We start from the raw sequence: 15,077 nt of genomic DNA, 5'->3' as shown, positions 1-15,077 counted from the left end.
AATGCGATATGAAAGAACAGATAAGGGGTCCAAAATTTAACTTCATTTTTCAACGAGGCATTCTAGATGAAATAACAAGAAGCCCTTAATGTTGGAAGGAAAGTTAGTTTAAATAAAACAGCATAAGGTTTAAATATGCTATATTACAAGCTATCAGATATTACTAGGATAAAAAGTAAGCATAAAGCAATAGTGGGCAATGAAGTTAAAGAAAAAATCAGAAGGCAAATAATGAGTATTCTTCATGTTATGTTAAAGAACCTAGATTTTTATCATTGCGTGTGAGGTACGTACATTGGCACAGTGTCATCTATTGGTCAAAGCAAGTTCCAATAACAGACAAAACATGCCTTGGTTGGTTGGAAGGGGAATTCACATCTTGAAGGACAGGGCTGCAAAGATTTGTGGCCATTACTGAAATCAGCCGCAAGCAGTGAGTGACATGATTACAATTATATTTTAGGTTGTGGTTGGTAGGTAGCTTCAGGTGCACATTAGAATAATGGTGTATTCCCACCTACTAAATCAGAATCTCTAAAGATAGAATAAAAAATATGTATTTAAAAAAATTGTCCAAATATATCTGAAGTACAGTCTTGGTTGCTAAATACTATCTTCAATAGATCACTCTGATGGCAATATTAGGTGAATACTAATATTCAAGGATTTTTATCTAATTATAATTTAATTTTTGTATCTAATGGAAATAAACTCCTTTTAGGTCAAATAAAAAGACACATTGGCCAAGTATTGCGGTATCTTACAGAATTCAAGGATGATCTGAAAAACTAAGTCTTGGGAAGTATAGAAATTAGGTAGAACATTTGTGAAGAACTCAACTGTAAGAGTTAATAGATATGACTTTCTAATAAACTGTCATTAGAAGTGATTTAGGTACCAAATCTCTACATTCAACATTCTTGAGAAAGAGAATTCGATAGGCCAATCTGTGTCATGTATCCACTGCTGGACCAATCACAGGCTGGGCCATTAGGCAAAAGCATGGCTCCTCAGAGTCCAGCTCTGTGGGTGAGGTAGTTAGAATACAACAGCTGGTCAACCAACTTTAATGTCCATTGCACCAGAGTTCAGAGAATGAAATTTAAAAGATACTTTAGGGGACCTCTGCAATAACTCAGTTATAAGATAATAAAGAACTAACCTGTGAAATAGCAAGGAGCTATGCAATCTGAAAACCAAATGTAACTTTTAGTGATATGGAAGATTTTTAAGTTATTCCAAACCATAGAATCATAACTCAGAAAGTCAGATAATCAATTGATATTTATAGAATTGGCTTTAGGGATTGCAGTCCTTATCAAATATAAAAAATAATGGTGTTCTGATCTCATACATTCCAGGAGTGGTGCAATTAGAAACAGATTCAAGGTAACTTCAAATCAGTCTTTTGAAGACAGCATGCAGGCCCTCGTTGAAGTTTCCTGGGACTTGAGCAGCAGAAGGAGCCAACTCCTACAGGCCTTCAATATGATAGACACATACTCACTGTCACTGCTCTTGCCTGCTTCTTGGTGTATTAACCAATTGTACCTTAACATGCTTTGACCCATGAAAAGCATTGGGCTGCTAGGACACAGTCAGCAGGGTTGTGGGAAATAATAGTGTATGTGCATGTGAAACATGTAGGGGGAATAGAAGCTAAGCTGTTCTGCCGTATAACATATAGAGAACTGCCTGAATATTAATTCCACATGTGGTATCGCACAAAATTCCCATGATACTTCCTGGCTCAATAAGTGTAAATATATTCCTCCATTTTCCCTGTCTTCACACCTTAGATTACAGATTACCAAATTCCATAATAGTTTAATTTAACAAAGATTTATCATAGTTCACTTTGGGCCGAGCACAAAGATGAATAAATATGCCCCTGTACTTAAAGAGCTAAAATCGAATTGGAGATTCTAACCCCTAAAAATAACTAGAATTTATTAAGTGTTAACATGAAAATAGACAAATGCGATATGAAAGAACAGATAAGGGGTCCAAAATTTAACTTCATTTTTCAACGAGGCATTCTAGATGAAATAACAAGAAGCCCTTAATGTTGGAAGGAAAGTTAGTTTAAATAAAACAGCATAAGGTTTAAATATGCTATATTACAAGCTATCAGATATTACTAGGATAAAAAGTAAGCATAAAGCAATAGTGGGCAATGAAGTTAAAGAAAAAATCAGAAGGCAAATAATGAGTATTCTTCATGTTATATTAAAGAACCTAGATTTTTATCATTGCGTGTGAGGTACGTACATTGGCACAGTGTCATCTATTGGTCAAAGCAAGTTCCAATAACAGACAAAACATGCCTTGGTTGGTTGGAAGGGGAATTCACATCTTGAAGGACAGGGCTGCAAAGATTTGTGGCCATTACTGAAATCAGCCGCAAGCAGTGAGTGACATGATTACAATTATATTTTAGGTTGTGGTTGGTAGGTAGCTTCAGGTGCACATTAGAATAATGGTGTATTCCCACCTACTAAATCAGAGTCTCTAAAGATAGAATAAAAAATATGTATTTAAAAAAATTGTCCAAATATATCTGAAGTACAGTCTTGGTTGCTAAATACTATCTTCAATAGATCACTCTGATGGCAATATTAGGTGAATACTAATATTCAAGGATTTTTATCTAATTATAATTTAATTTTTGTATCTAATGGAAATAAACTCCTTTTAGGTCAAATAAAAAGACACATTGGCCAAGTATTGCGGTATCTTACAGAATTCAAGGATGATCTGAAAAACTAAGTCTTGGGAAGTATAGAAATTAGGTAGAACATTTGTGAAGAACTCAACTGTAAGAGTTAATAGATATGACTTTCTAATAAACTGTCATTAGAAGTGATTTAGGTACCAAATCTCTACATTCAACATTCTTGAGAAAGAGAATTCGATAGGCCAATCTGTGTCATGTATCCACTGCTGGACCAATCACAGGCTGGGCCATTAGGCAAAAGCATGGCTCCTCAGAGTCCAGCTCTGTGGGTGAGGTAGTTAGAATACAACAGCTGGTCAACCAACTTTAATGTCCATTGCACCAGAGTTCAGAGAATGAAATTTAAAAGATACTTTAGGGGACCTCTGCAATAACTCAGTTATAAGATAATAAAGAACTAACCTGTGAAATAGCAAGGAGCTATGCAATCTGAAAACCAAATGTAACTTTTAGTGATATGGAAGATTTTTAAGTTATTCCAAACCATAGAATCATAACTCAGAAAGTCAGATAATCAATTGATATTTATAGAATTGGCTTTAGGGATTGCAGTCCTTATCAAATATAAAAAATAATGGTGTTCTGATCTCATACATTCCAGGAGTGGTGCAATTAGAAATTTAAAAAAAAAAAGCAATTTAACAACACAGAGAGTATTACCATTCCAAGGTAATTTTGTGGTTCCTTTTTCAATTATTTAACTGACTACAGAGTAGGCACATAGTTTGTATTTAATACATAGCAAATAAGTGAACAAAATGGCTTTATGCACTTAAATATAAAATGTAAGGAAATAAGGAGAAACTTTCTTGAAATGCTGAGTTATATTAAGTAAGTGTCTGAGGGAGGTAAGAAGTCTGAAATGATTCAGATTTAGGAAAAGAATTTGGATAAAAAAAGTGTGTGTGTATGTATATACATATATACTAAGATATACTAAAAGTACCTTGAATTGTGGTAGATGTTGAAGAAACAAATTAGAATGAGACTTCAAGAACATTGCTAACTGTAAATATATTTTAAAGTACTGAAATCACAGTTTAATAATCCCCCATAGGTACATATGGAGGCACTAAATTATGAAGTTCCTTGGAAAGGTTGCAAAGCTAAAGAATATTTTATTTGGACAATTTTTGTATTTGCATAATTGATAGCCATACATAAGTGGGGGAAAAAAGCAGTTATTTTTGGTATTTCAGAGCTGTCCAGAACAAAGATGTAAAGAGGTCCATAAAAAAGAAAAAGGAGAACTATATTGTTTTGATGTACTGACTTTCATTTTGAAAGATCGCACAGCATTTTACAGATTTAACAACCTGACATACAGAGATCACTTCAACCTCTACTGAAATACAATCAGCCTAGGGGTGAAACTCACCTGTTATTAAACTGCTTCTGGCAGCACTACAAAATAGTTTAGTACAGAAACTAAAAGAGAAGGTCAAACCTCATTAAAACGTCTAGGAGAAGTTACCACGGGACTAGTGAATCTTGAGGAAGATTTGGTTCCAACAAAAGTGAAACTGCATTATTTTAGAGAGGCATTGTATTGAAAAGAAAATCATCTATTCTGTCATTAACAAGGAAGTAGAAATATAGGAACCAGGCCAGTAAAACACAAACATCCACACCTCTGTAAACGCATCTCTACCTCTTGCCTTCCTGTTGAAAGTGTTAGTTATTGGGAGTGGAAGGAGAGTTGGTAAAAGGAACTATTCTATCAGAAAAATAAGGAATTACATAAAAATAACTTTTTATATTTATTAAAACATGAATTTGAAAGAGTTTATGATTGTTAGATTTAACCACAAGTAAGAAGGCATTGGGCAGCTGGCTTTAAATGATAAAAGTCTTAGAGGTAACACATCAGCTCTATAAGAAATGCTCATTAAAATAATCCTCTATATTCCTTTAAATCTCACTTGCCAGACTGAATAAGACTGCAACACCATGCAGGGGATAAATAAGCTACTAATTGATAAGAAGGAGGAAATAATTACACCTTTACAATTACCTGGTTTGTCACAGGATTTCTTTTCTAACATCCAAAACTTCAGAAATGATCAGCAAAAAGAATTCTCTTGAGTCATTTCTGCTGATACAAATACTGCATATTAAATTTACCTGGGAGAAAACTGTCTTTTGTAGGAAATACAGATGTATGTACCTCATAATTACAGTAATCCACCAGGAAGAGAGGAAACAGAGAAACATTAGTCATAAGCAATCCATGACTAGATTATTTATAAGTTGTCAGACTACACATTTAGATCCCCTCACTTTAGGAAAGATTGAGTGAGACACTCTAATGAGGAGTTGCTAATGGCCGCTTGCCAAGAAATCAGTGGACTGGTCTCTTTCAGAGTCTATCATTCACCTCATTAGGTTAGTGAAAAATAGAGCCGAGATTCTCTCTGCTTCATTGCACACAAACTTCTGACCCACTGAAGGGATCACAGTGAAGAACTAACTGATTTGACAGTAATATATTTCAGAATAGGTATGGTAAACTGTGGAAGAGTCTAAAAACCCAAGTCTCTGATTTTTCTTTATCTCCCCCTCAAAAAGCAAACAAACAAACAAACAAACAAACAAATAAATAAATGATAAATAAACACACACATCAAATTACTGAATCATGTATTTTCTGGAAAAATTCCAGTTAAGATGCATTTAGATTTCTTACAGACTGTTTTGCGGATCACAATTTAGCTACTGATACTCTGATGGACTTAAAAGTAGTCTCTTAATGATCTCTCTTTGAAGATGATTTCCACTATTTAGTGTTCCATCCCTTCCTCTCTTGTCCTCCTGGAACACTTCTACTTCTCATTCACTCAAACATTATTCTAGTTGGTTATTTATTATTCTGTCTGAAAACTTTGCTCATCCCACTATATATAAATTACTATATTATATTTTTGATATTTTATTGGTGTTTACATATGTACTTGGAAGCATGTGTCTCATCAATGTATAGTTATCACATCATGAAAATATTGATGTAAATTCTAAATAAAGGAGAAATAAAATGTTATCAGCAATTCTTGTGAGCCTTTCCAGTCATCATTACCTTCTCTCTGAAAGGAACCATACTGTAATGCATAACATTATATATTACTTTTGCTTATTTGAACTATGAAATGTAATCATATATCATATAAACATTTGTATGTAGCTTCTCTCACTCAACATTGTGTTTTTGATATTCATCCAAACTGTTAACCACAGTTCTAGCTTGCTTCTTCTCTTGCTTGATGATGTTTGATAGAATGAATAAATACCAATTTATCTTCTATTCTGAAGTAGATGGACTTTTAACTATTAAAAAATGATCCAATAAATACTCTTGTTCATGCCCCGTACCATTTCATCTGTTTTCTGTATCTAGGAGTGAAATTTCTGGGAAATAAGATATATTTATATTTTGCCTTAGCAGAAACTGACCAAGTATTTTCCAAACTAGTCGCACCATTTTACATTCTTTTCAACAGTGACTGAGGGTTCTAAGATTTGCTCCATATCCATGACAATTATCATAACACATTTTTTAACAAACTAAAATCATGCTGGATAAAAAGTGAAATAACAAAAAGAGATAGCAAAATTAGCAAAAGAAGGAGCAAAAATCACAGAATTATAATGAAATAAAAAGGATCCAATTTCAACAGTTACTCACACTTGTTTAAGCTTTCCATGCTTTTTATTGGCAGTTTTCTGGTGGCAGCTTAATTTCTGCTATAACTAATAACATTTGTATCAAACTGTATTATTTATTCCTCTACGTCAGTTTACAACTAAAGTATCATGCTATATGTTGGTTGAATCTTTACCCTTTGAGAGTAAAAGAGAGTGCTAATAGGTGGTATCATGTGGGATAAACCTATTAATAATACTACTCTTGGCAACTACACTGATTTCACCAGCAACTTCAAATAACATGCTAGAGTTGTTTTTTATTCCATTAATCACAGACCATATCTTTTATCTTCCAATTTTATGAGATAAGGACACTAGTGTTCCCACACGTCCTCTCCGTCCTCCTTAATCAATGGTATTTCTCAACTTAATTTATACCTACAACTTGTATTTAGTCAAAGTTGACCAAATCTACTGCCATTATTTAACCATTGATAATCCTTGTAATTCACATATAAATTGATTCATCTACATATTTTTTCAATAAACACTGAAGTATTCTATTTTTATATTTCCTTCACTATAGAGAAACCATTAGAAACTTGTATAACTCAAACAGAATGTTATAGTAGTCATAGCTGAATGAGTTTTCCATTACTCATTCCACCATTTCTCTTTACCATATCTTCATGTTTTTCAAAGGAATTCATCATCCCATTTATGTTTGATACTTGTACGAGACTTCATTTGTGAATGTCTTTTTTTCCTTATAATCTGGGCTGATTGCATTGTAAGCCTCCGGAAAAATGCTATTCCGGTATAGGACGTTACTCTTCAATTAGGCGGATTCACAGATGAATCTGGATATTCATGTCTTTATCTTCCTAGATTACTTCCTTTCCTCCCCTGCCCCCTCATTTTTTTTTGTTGATGTATAAACTTAAACTATTTTTTTTAAAAAAAAGATTAAAGGAGGTAAACTTTCAGAGTTTAGATCATACAAAATACATTTGTTTCATTTCATACAAGATAGATTCCATTTTCCAGCTTGGCCAGGAAAAAAACAATGAAACAAAGTTCCCCGTGTCCTTTGAAGGCCTCGCCCCCTGTTTCCTACTAGTTATCATTATTAATAAGTCCGAGGTGATCTTAGTCTTTGTTTGTAGTTGATCTGCTTCTTTTCTTCCCTAGAAGTTTTAAGATGTTTTCTTACCTTTGACATTTTGAATTTTTTCCATAGTGTATCTAGATATGGGTTCTTTTTCACCAGTGAAAATTTGGTGAGCCTTTTAATTTCTGGAAATTTTTCTCGTAATATAGTTCTGTTCATTTCTTCCTCCTCATTTCCTCTCTTATCAATATTGCCAAATTCTATTTGGTATTTACTTTGGAGACTGATGTTCCATCTTTTTTTTTTCCTATCACATTTTAATGTCCTGGGATTTTGTTCAACTTTCTGAGAAATGTCTTTAAACTTTTCTTCCAAATCATCTATTGATTTTTCTCCTACTTCGTCAAATATATATATATATATATATACACATATATATATATATTCACATAATTTATAAGAGCTCTTTATATTTTATTATTCCCCAAAGGTACCTCATTGTTTTACATAGATGCAATATGCTTTTACTTCTCTAGGTTATTAATTACAGTATTTATATATATATATATATTTACCTTATATTCCTACATTGTCTTGCTTTTTCAGATTTATATTTATTCTGTTTTTGTGTTTGGACTAGACCTAGGAAACCACCATTCCAAATTAGAAGTGGGAGGAGCAATGGAAGGGAGAACTCCAGGAAAACTTAAAAGAGAATTGCTAAATTAGGCTTGAATATTTTTTGGAACAATTAAAAGTGTTAACAATGAATATATAAAAATATGTAAATTAGATGGGCAATATTTCCATAATGGTAACATGTGAATTCTGTCTGTTATAGAACTATACTGCTTTTCTTTTTCTTCCTCCAAATTGCGTAGATATATTTAATCCCATGGTACTTCCCCTTCATTGTCATCAGAGTAGTGAGTTAATACTAAAATGTAATACTTTTGCTATCATTTGAATGTGAACTCAAGAGATAAATACTTTCATGCTGCCAGTCTGCTATTTGGACCAGAGGTCTAACATTGTGTTTTAATTATCTATTCCTATTCCTTTTTTTCCTACTAGACTGAGTTCTTAAAGAAAGCAAATCTAATTAATCTTTATATTAACAGTGACCCTTTTTTCAATCTATTCACCTAAAATGTGTGGCTTCTTCAACTCAATCTCATATCTTGTGAAGTCTATTATCTTTGATTCATCAAAATTATCGTAATCATTCTTCACATAACCTCATGAACAATTTTTCAGTTTTTTTGAACCACACAGAGAACTTCCTCTTAAAATAGTCTATTTCTAGATGTCAATATGAAGCAGAAAAAATAATAATAAGTGTCTAATGTAAAAGCAACAGTATTAGAATCACCTTTAAGATATGTTCAATGAATTTATAAAATAAGCTTATGATGATAAAATGAATTGCTTTACAATTGTCTATCATTGCATGAACTCAATATGATTTTAGAGATCTTCCCCACAAATACTGGACAAACTGTTTCTTAAAGACTTAATCTGAAATCGTGTGCTTACAGACTGGTATTGATAATTATGGTAGTATTATAAAATAATTTCTATATTTTAAAATAAAGATATTTTAATTTACGGGTTTATAATATAAACATAGTTGATGATCATAAAGTCATTTGACTCAAACTCTAGCAAAATAAGAGTGTACATCAGAAAACAACCAACATAATTTTGAATAGTAAGCAAACTGACCCAACATTTACCAGGTCTGAATGAAAACTAAGGGTTTTTCAGAAGCCACTTCATAGCCCTCATTATCAGTTTGACATGAGACATTAATGTCCAGACCATGAGGTTTTATTAGTTTGAAAGGCTGAATTTTTATCTAGGCACGATCAGTAACAGACCAGACATAAACCAAAGATCATATTTTATATTGGCAAGCAAAGCCATTAGATGAGAGTCCTGTGAGTCTTCCCAATTTAATGCCAATGTAAATGACACAGTGTAAACTCTATTTCATTCCACGTGCTAGAATCCATTAAGTTCAAGTGCGCAATAAAAACCTACTCTCAAACTCATCTCTCCCTGTGAATAATGACTATAAAAGACTCTCTCTTTTTTCTAAAACAAATGGATCAAAATGAAATAATCATGGTGAGATACAAAAATAATAAATATTTTCTTCTTAGGAGAAAAAGAAGTCTATGAATTCTACCAGATTCATATTACACAATACTTCTACTTTAAGAAAAAATAAGCTACAAATGTATTCCAGGTAGGAGCTCAATTATATAACATAGCACATTTGAAAGACAGCAATTCTACCAATAATGCGAAATATTTTTAGAAGGATCATGAAGTAAGCTTAACATCTCACTGTATGAAATGAAATAAATATGTACCTATATGTGAAAGAATATTTCAGGTAATTCAAACTGTAGCTGGATTTGGGTGGTGTTTTACATTTCTGCAAACAAAAAATATATTAAATGCAGAAACAACATGATAGGATTTATCATTTACTAAGTTAGCCACAGTTTTTAAAATACAAATGGAAAATTATGTCAGGGATGTGATGAAATGGACATCCACATTGACTCTGGGTAGGAGTGAAAACTTTTTCAGACTTTTGCATTCTTTATTCATTCCTACCTGCTCTATTAGCCACCTATAGAGAAAAGTCAATTAGACGGGGCTTTTGCTAATTAAGGGCTAACGTTTTATTTAGAGTAGTATATAGAAAGACAGAACATGATAAGTAAATAAATATCCCAGATAAATGTTGATCATTATAAGTTTTTCAAATAAAGTAAAACAGTGACAAAAATAATGTGTGTGTGTGCACGCGTGTGTATGCACACATATGTAAGAAGGGGAATTGAGTGGAACCAACCCAAAGTCGACTGTCAGAGAAAACTTGTCTGTGATTTTCTTTGAGCTAGTCATTTAAATGATTTTGACATAGGGTCCTCCATGTTAAGAGAAAGTAAGGTCATGGGCCTATAAGAGGAAAGAATGTTGTGCGTTGAAGGAAGAAAAAACTGACCAGTACGACTGAAGCATAGTAAACAATGTGAGGGAGCGTGATACATGAAGTTAAAATAGTGTGTATAAGCAGTTTGGAGCCTATGGCCTATTGTTCAAATAACAAGTGATGGTGTTACTGTACCCCCATCAAGATCTTTGTTTCAAAATCATACTTTCCAACTATCTTAGAGTACTCCCAGTTTCTTCGATCTTAAGCCTGAACCCAACAATCCTATGACCCTACTGGAATATAAAATTTATTGATCCTAAACATTTTCATTCTCTCTCTTTAACCTTCCATGTATTCACTTTCTTCCCTAGCCATCTTAAACTCCATGATTAATCATTCATTACAGTTACCTCCCTGGGTGCAAAATCAAATTCTTTGCCTTTCGTTGTTTCACCATAAGATTCCCACATTTGCATCCTTGACCTTCCAGCTTATCCCCAAATTTATATATTAATCTGCATTTACAAATATATGTGTGAATACATAATAGGCAACTCATATTAATATTTTCAAATTGAAGATCTAATCTTTTCCCCAAAATCTGCTCTCTTTCTGACCTTCCCTAATTAAATTAGAGCAATTCCATCTTCCCTGTTAGTTGGGACAAAATCTGACGGTGATCCTTGACATTGCTCATTCTTTCACACTCTTTATTTGTTTGTTTGTTTGTTTACAAAATGCCTACAGCACCTGGTCTTCCTAGGTGGTCTCCCATCCAAGTACTAACCAGGCCCAACCTTGCTTAGCTTCTGAGGAGATCGGGAATGTTCAGGGTGGCATGGCCATAGACTCAAACTCTATTTTTAAAGTCAACAAATTCTATTGGCTATATTTTCAAAATATATGCAGAATTTAATTAGTTTTCTCTGCTATCACTGATTTCCCTCTGGCTTAAAGCAATAGACGTTCTCACTGGATTATGTTGATAGCCTCCTATCTGGCCCTCTTGTTCTCACCCTTGTCTTACTATATTTTCTTCTCAGTACAATCTACCAAGTCTCCTCTAGTCCAGCCACACTAACCTCCCTTCTGTTTCTTCACAATTATTATTCTTCTATTTCCATATTTCTCTGAGATTCATTCTATCATTTCCTTCGAAGTTATTTTCAAAAGTAGCTTTCTCAGTTACGCATTCTCTAAATATTATATTTAAAATTCGACCTTCCTTCTCTGCTCTCTTATCTTTCTCTGCTTTAGTTTCTTTTTCCTATAGTATTTTCTAACATACTATATAATTTAATTATCTATTTTTTTTTTTACATATTTTTATAGGCCACAGAGGTTTATGTCTTTCATTTTGTTCACTGATGTATCTCAAGTGCCCAGAAAAAGTGCCTGGCACACAGTAGGTGCTAGAAAATATCTGGAATGAATGATTATGAGAAAATATTTGCTATGTGGTGTAAATGTGCTATGACTTAAACCTTGTCAAATTTTACATGGATAAGAGTGTTGGTCAGTGTCTTTTTTTCATGAGTATTTGTGTATTTTTTTCTTCTTTTCTTTTTACCTCTCAGCATTTTCCATAACAAATGTGTATTACCTTGCAATGGTAAAAAATAATAAAAATATTTTATTGATTCACCTAATGGGAAATGTACAGGTATCTATAAATATCTAATGGGTTTCATAAAATGATAATACATAAAAAAGGAGTTATCACTCTTAGCCATTCATTTCCTCTGTGTTATATTTTTAACTATCCAGAGGCCAAGTATTAGGATGTATTTTAGATTTAGAAGACTTGTAAACATAAATATCTTCAATGTGATGTTGAAGTGATTATAATAATGAAAAACATTAATCCAGCATTAAAATTTACTTATGATATCATATGACTTAAGAGGGCCATATATTGAAATAAATTTTAAAAACACCACGATTCATTTTTTTGTGTTGCACCATATCCTGCTCTAAGGGTTTCATGCTAAAAAAAAAAAAAAAAAGAAAGAAAGAAAAAAGTTTCATAATAAGATGAAAATAAAATCATGACATCACACTCTCGGGAGAATAAGAGATTAATAAATGGCATCTATCTTTGGAAAATGAGGACATTCTAGTCGACTGAATTTTCTTGGTTTAAAATTATCTTAATGTTCTTATTTTCTCATGCATTTCATGCATACATGTTTTAAACATTTCCTTAACTTTTATTCTCTAGCACTACACTAGGCACTGCAGATGAAAAACTTGGATAAAATACTGTCTTTGCTTCAAGGAGCTTTCAGGCAAGAGGGAAAACAAAAAATAATGTGATGCAGTAGGCACTATGACAGGAGGGCTGCAAGCTTCTGCTGTGCGAGTTCACAAAAGAGATCCTAAGCCAGGTACGTTCAGAAGTTGCTTCTCACTGGAAACTGAAATGTTCTCCTCATTATGTACAGTGCACCCAAGAGCAGTAAGTGTTTCCCGAGTTTTGGTAATTTCGTGTTATCATCCATAGCATCAATATTTATTCCATTAGGTTATAGATGGCAGTGAGAGAAATTAGGCTGAATCTCTACCATCCCCTGGGCATTCCCTAAAAATCTGTTTTCTATAAAATTCTACCCATAGCCTTTTATATTTTATTTGAGACTTTGAAATGTAAGTGAAATGTAGAAAACTCCAGGCAGCTTAAAACTGTAGTTAGTTGTATTATCAATGGGAAATAAAAGCACTTAAAAATATCTTCCTTAAGAACACCCACCTCTGTAATATATCTAGAATTGTTTTTGTTTTTACAAGTTTCTAGTTTTTTCCCCTCCAAAGCATTAGGTTTGAAAATTTCAATTACGTATTAAAATATTTCAAAACATATTAAAATTTCCTTAAAAGGGCCATATACCTAACATTTCAAGGAATTGTGGCTTTTACTTTTCATAATCAAGTAATTACAAGGAAAAAAAAATCACTTCTTTAGGTCATTCCACAGTATATACTGTTCCAGAAATATTATGGTATCATCAAGATACCCATTCGAAGGTTGTTTAAATGCCAATTTTTACAGAACTGTCAGTTGAGGTATTACTTTGTGATATATGTGGTTATTTGTGTTTTTTCATTTGTGCATATACCTGAGTCTGACAGATAAAGAGAGCATTTCAAAAGATTTAGATTGCCTCCTCTCAGATATAAGCTCTATGCCCTAAACACAAACAGAGGGCCAGTTGGCTCAGGAAAACAAATTGGAATCTGCCATTGCTGTTAGCCTGGACTTGTCTACAGACTGCACTGAACTGAGTATCTGTAAAAAAGATTATAATATCTAATGTGGAGGAAAACCATGAATTAGAAGTAGTTATTGCAGACATGCTGCTGAGATACGCTTCCTCTGGAAATAGGAAGAACTAGGTACTAAGTGACCAAAAAAAAAAAAAAAAATTGTGAGAATATCTTTTGACTATCTGTTACTGAAACTTTTGGAAATTAAAGCAAAAATGGAAGTTTCATCTGAAAATGTATTTCATAGTAAGCTTTCGTTTCTTTAAAAATATGAAATATCTACTTTACATACATGTTAAAAATGCTTGCCCTTATGCGATCACCTGTGCTACATATGTATCACCATGCTGCATATAACACTGGGCTGGGCAGGCTGACCAGCAAAAAAGGAGTAGATATGGATTGTACCCTCAGAAGGCTTGTGACCTGGAGGGAAGATACAATCGTGCCAAGTATTAAAGCACAAGATGGAAGTGAGAACTACCAGCAAACTTTTAGATGAAATTCCTTGAGTGAGATTTAAAATCTTTTTTCAACAGCTGTATCACCTTCATGTTCAAAGCCAGGTCTGTATTCTCTCTTCCCTGACTGAACTACATCCTTGTTTAATTACTGAATTTTAGCAATGCACTATATATCTTTTTAGGCTTGTATATTTACACACAAATAAAAGTGTATATTATTAAATGCTAGGAAGATCCCCACAAGCAAAATGATCTCTTATCACTTCGGAATTCTTAAACACACGTTACTTCTTTTCAGAAGTCTATTCCCATGATAAACTCACCCTGTTCCCAAGCAAAATACTGGATCTGATTTTAATTATTTTGCAGAACTCATTGTAGACACTGCATCTTCTGGGAAGTCTGCACTCACTCGTCAAGACTGTGCTGAATTCTCACCTGGCTCACGTAACATCCTATAATTGTCCATAGTGGCTTATTAATTTGTCTAGGAGATACCATTAGATAGTAAGCTCATTCTAAGCAGAGACTGCTTTCTTCATTAAAGAATCTTTAGTGCATAACAGTTTCTGGCACATAATGAGTGCTCAATAAATAATTGTTGACTAAAAGGACTTTTTCCAATTGTCTATAAGGATATGTGTGCAATGCACACAAACACCTGATTATTCAAATATTTGCATGCAATCTCTTATATGTATATTAAAATAAAGGTCACGCCCATGTTCAGAAACTCAAGAGTGTAAAGGCAAAAGATGTACTCATGATTTTCAATACAATAAAATTTGTATTTTATTGTGAGATGGTTTAAATATAGGGGTTCATTCTTCTTACAAGTGTAGGAAACTAAAAATGTTTTAAAAATATTTTAAGTGATAGCTTTATTAATAGAAAAAAATTATTTTGAAA

The 15,077-nt window shown here is 33.0% G+C and overlaps 1 pseudogene; it reads right to left on the bottom strand.

Annotated features, from left to right (window-relative positions):
* Positions 1-11,178: 11,178 nt before the first annotated feature.
* On the bottom strand, positions 11,179-11,290 carry LOC112469100 (annotated as a pseudogene).
* Between the last annotated feature and the right edge of the window lie 3,787 nt (positions 11,291-15,077).

Source organism: Pteropus alecto, unplaced genomic scaffold, assembly GCF_000325575.1.
Source record: "Pteropus alecto unplaced genomic scaffold, ASM32557v1 scaffold106, whole genome shotgun sequence".
Classification (NCBI taxonomy): domain Eukaryota; kingdom Metazoa; phylum Chordata; class Mammalia; order Chiroptera; family Pteropodidae; genus Pteropus; species Pteropus alecto.
Note: the sequence above shows the minus strand (reverse complement) of the source record. Positions and strands in the feature narration are given on the sequence as shown.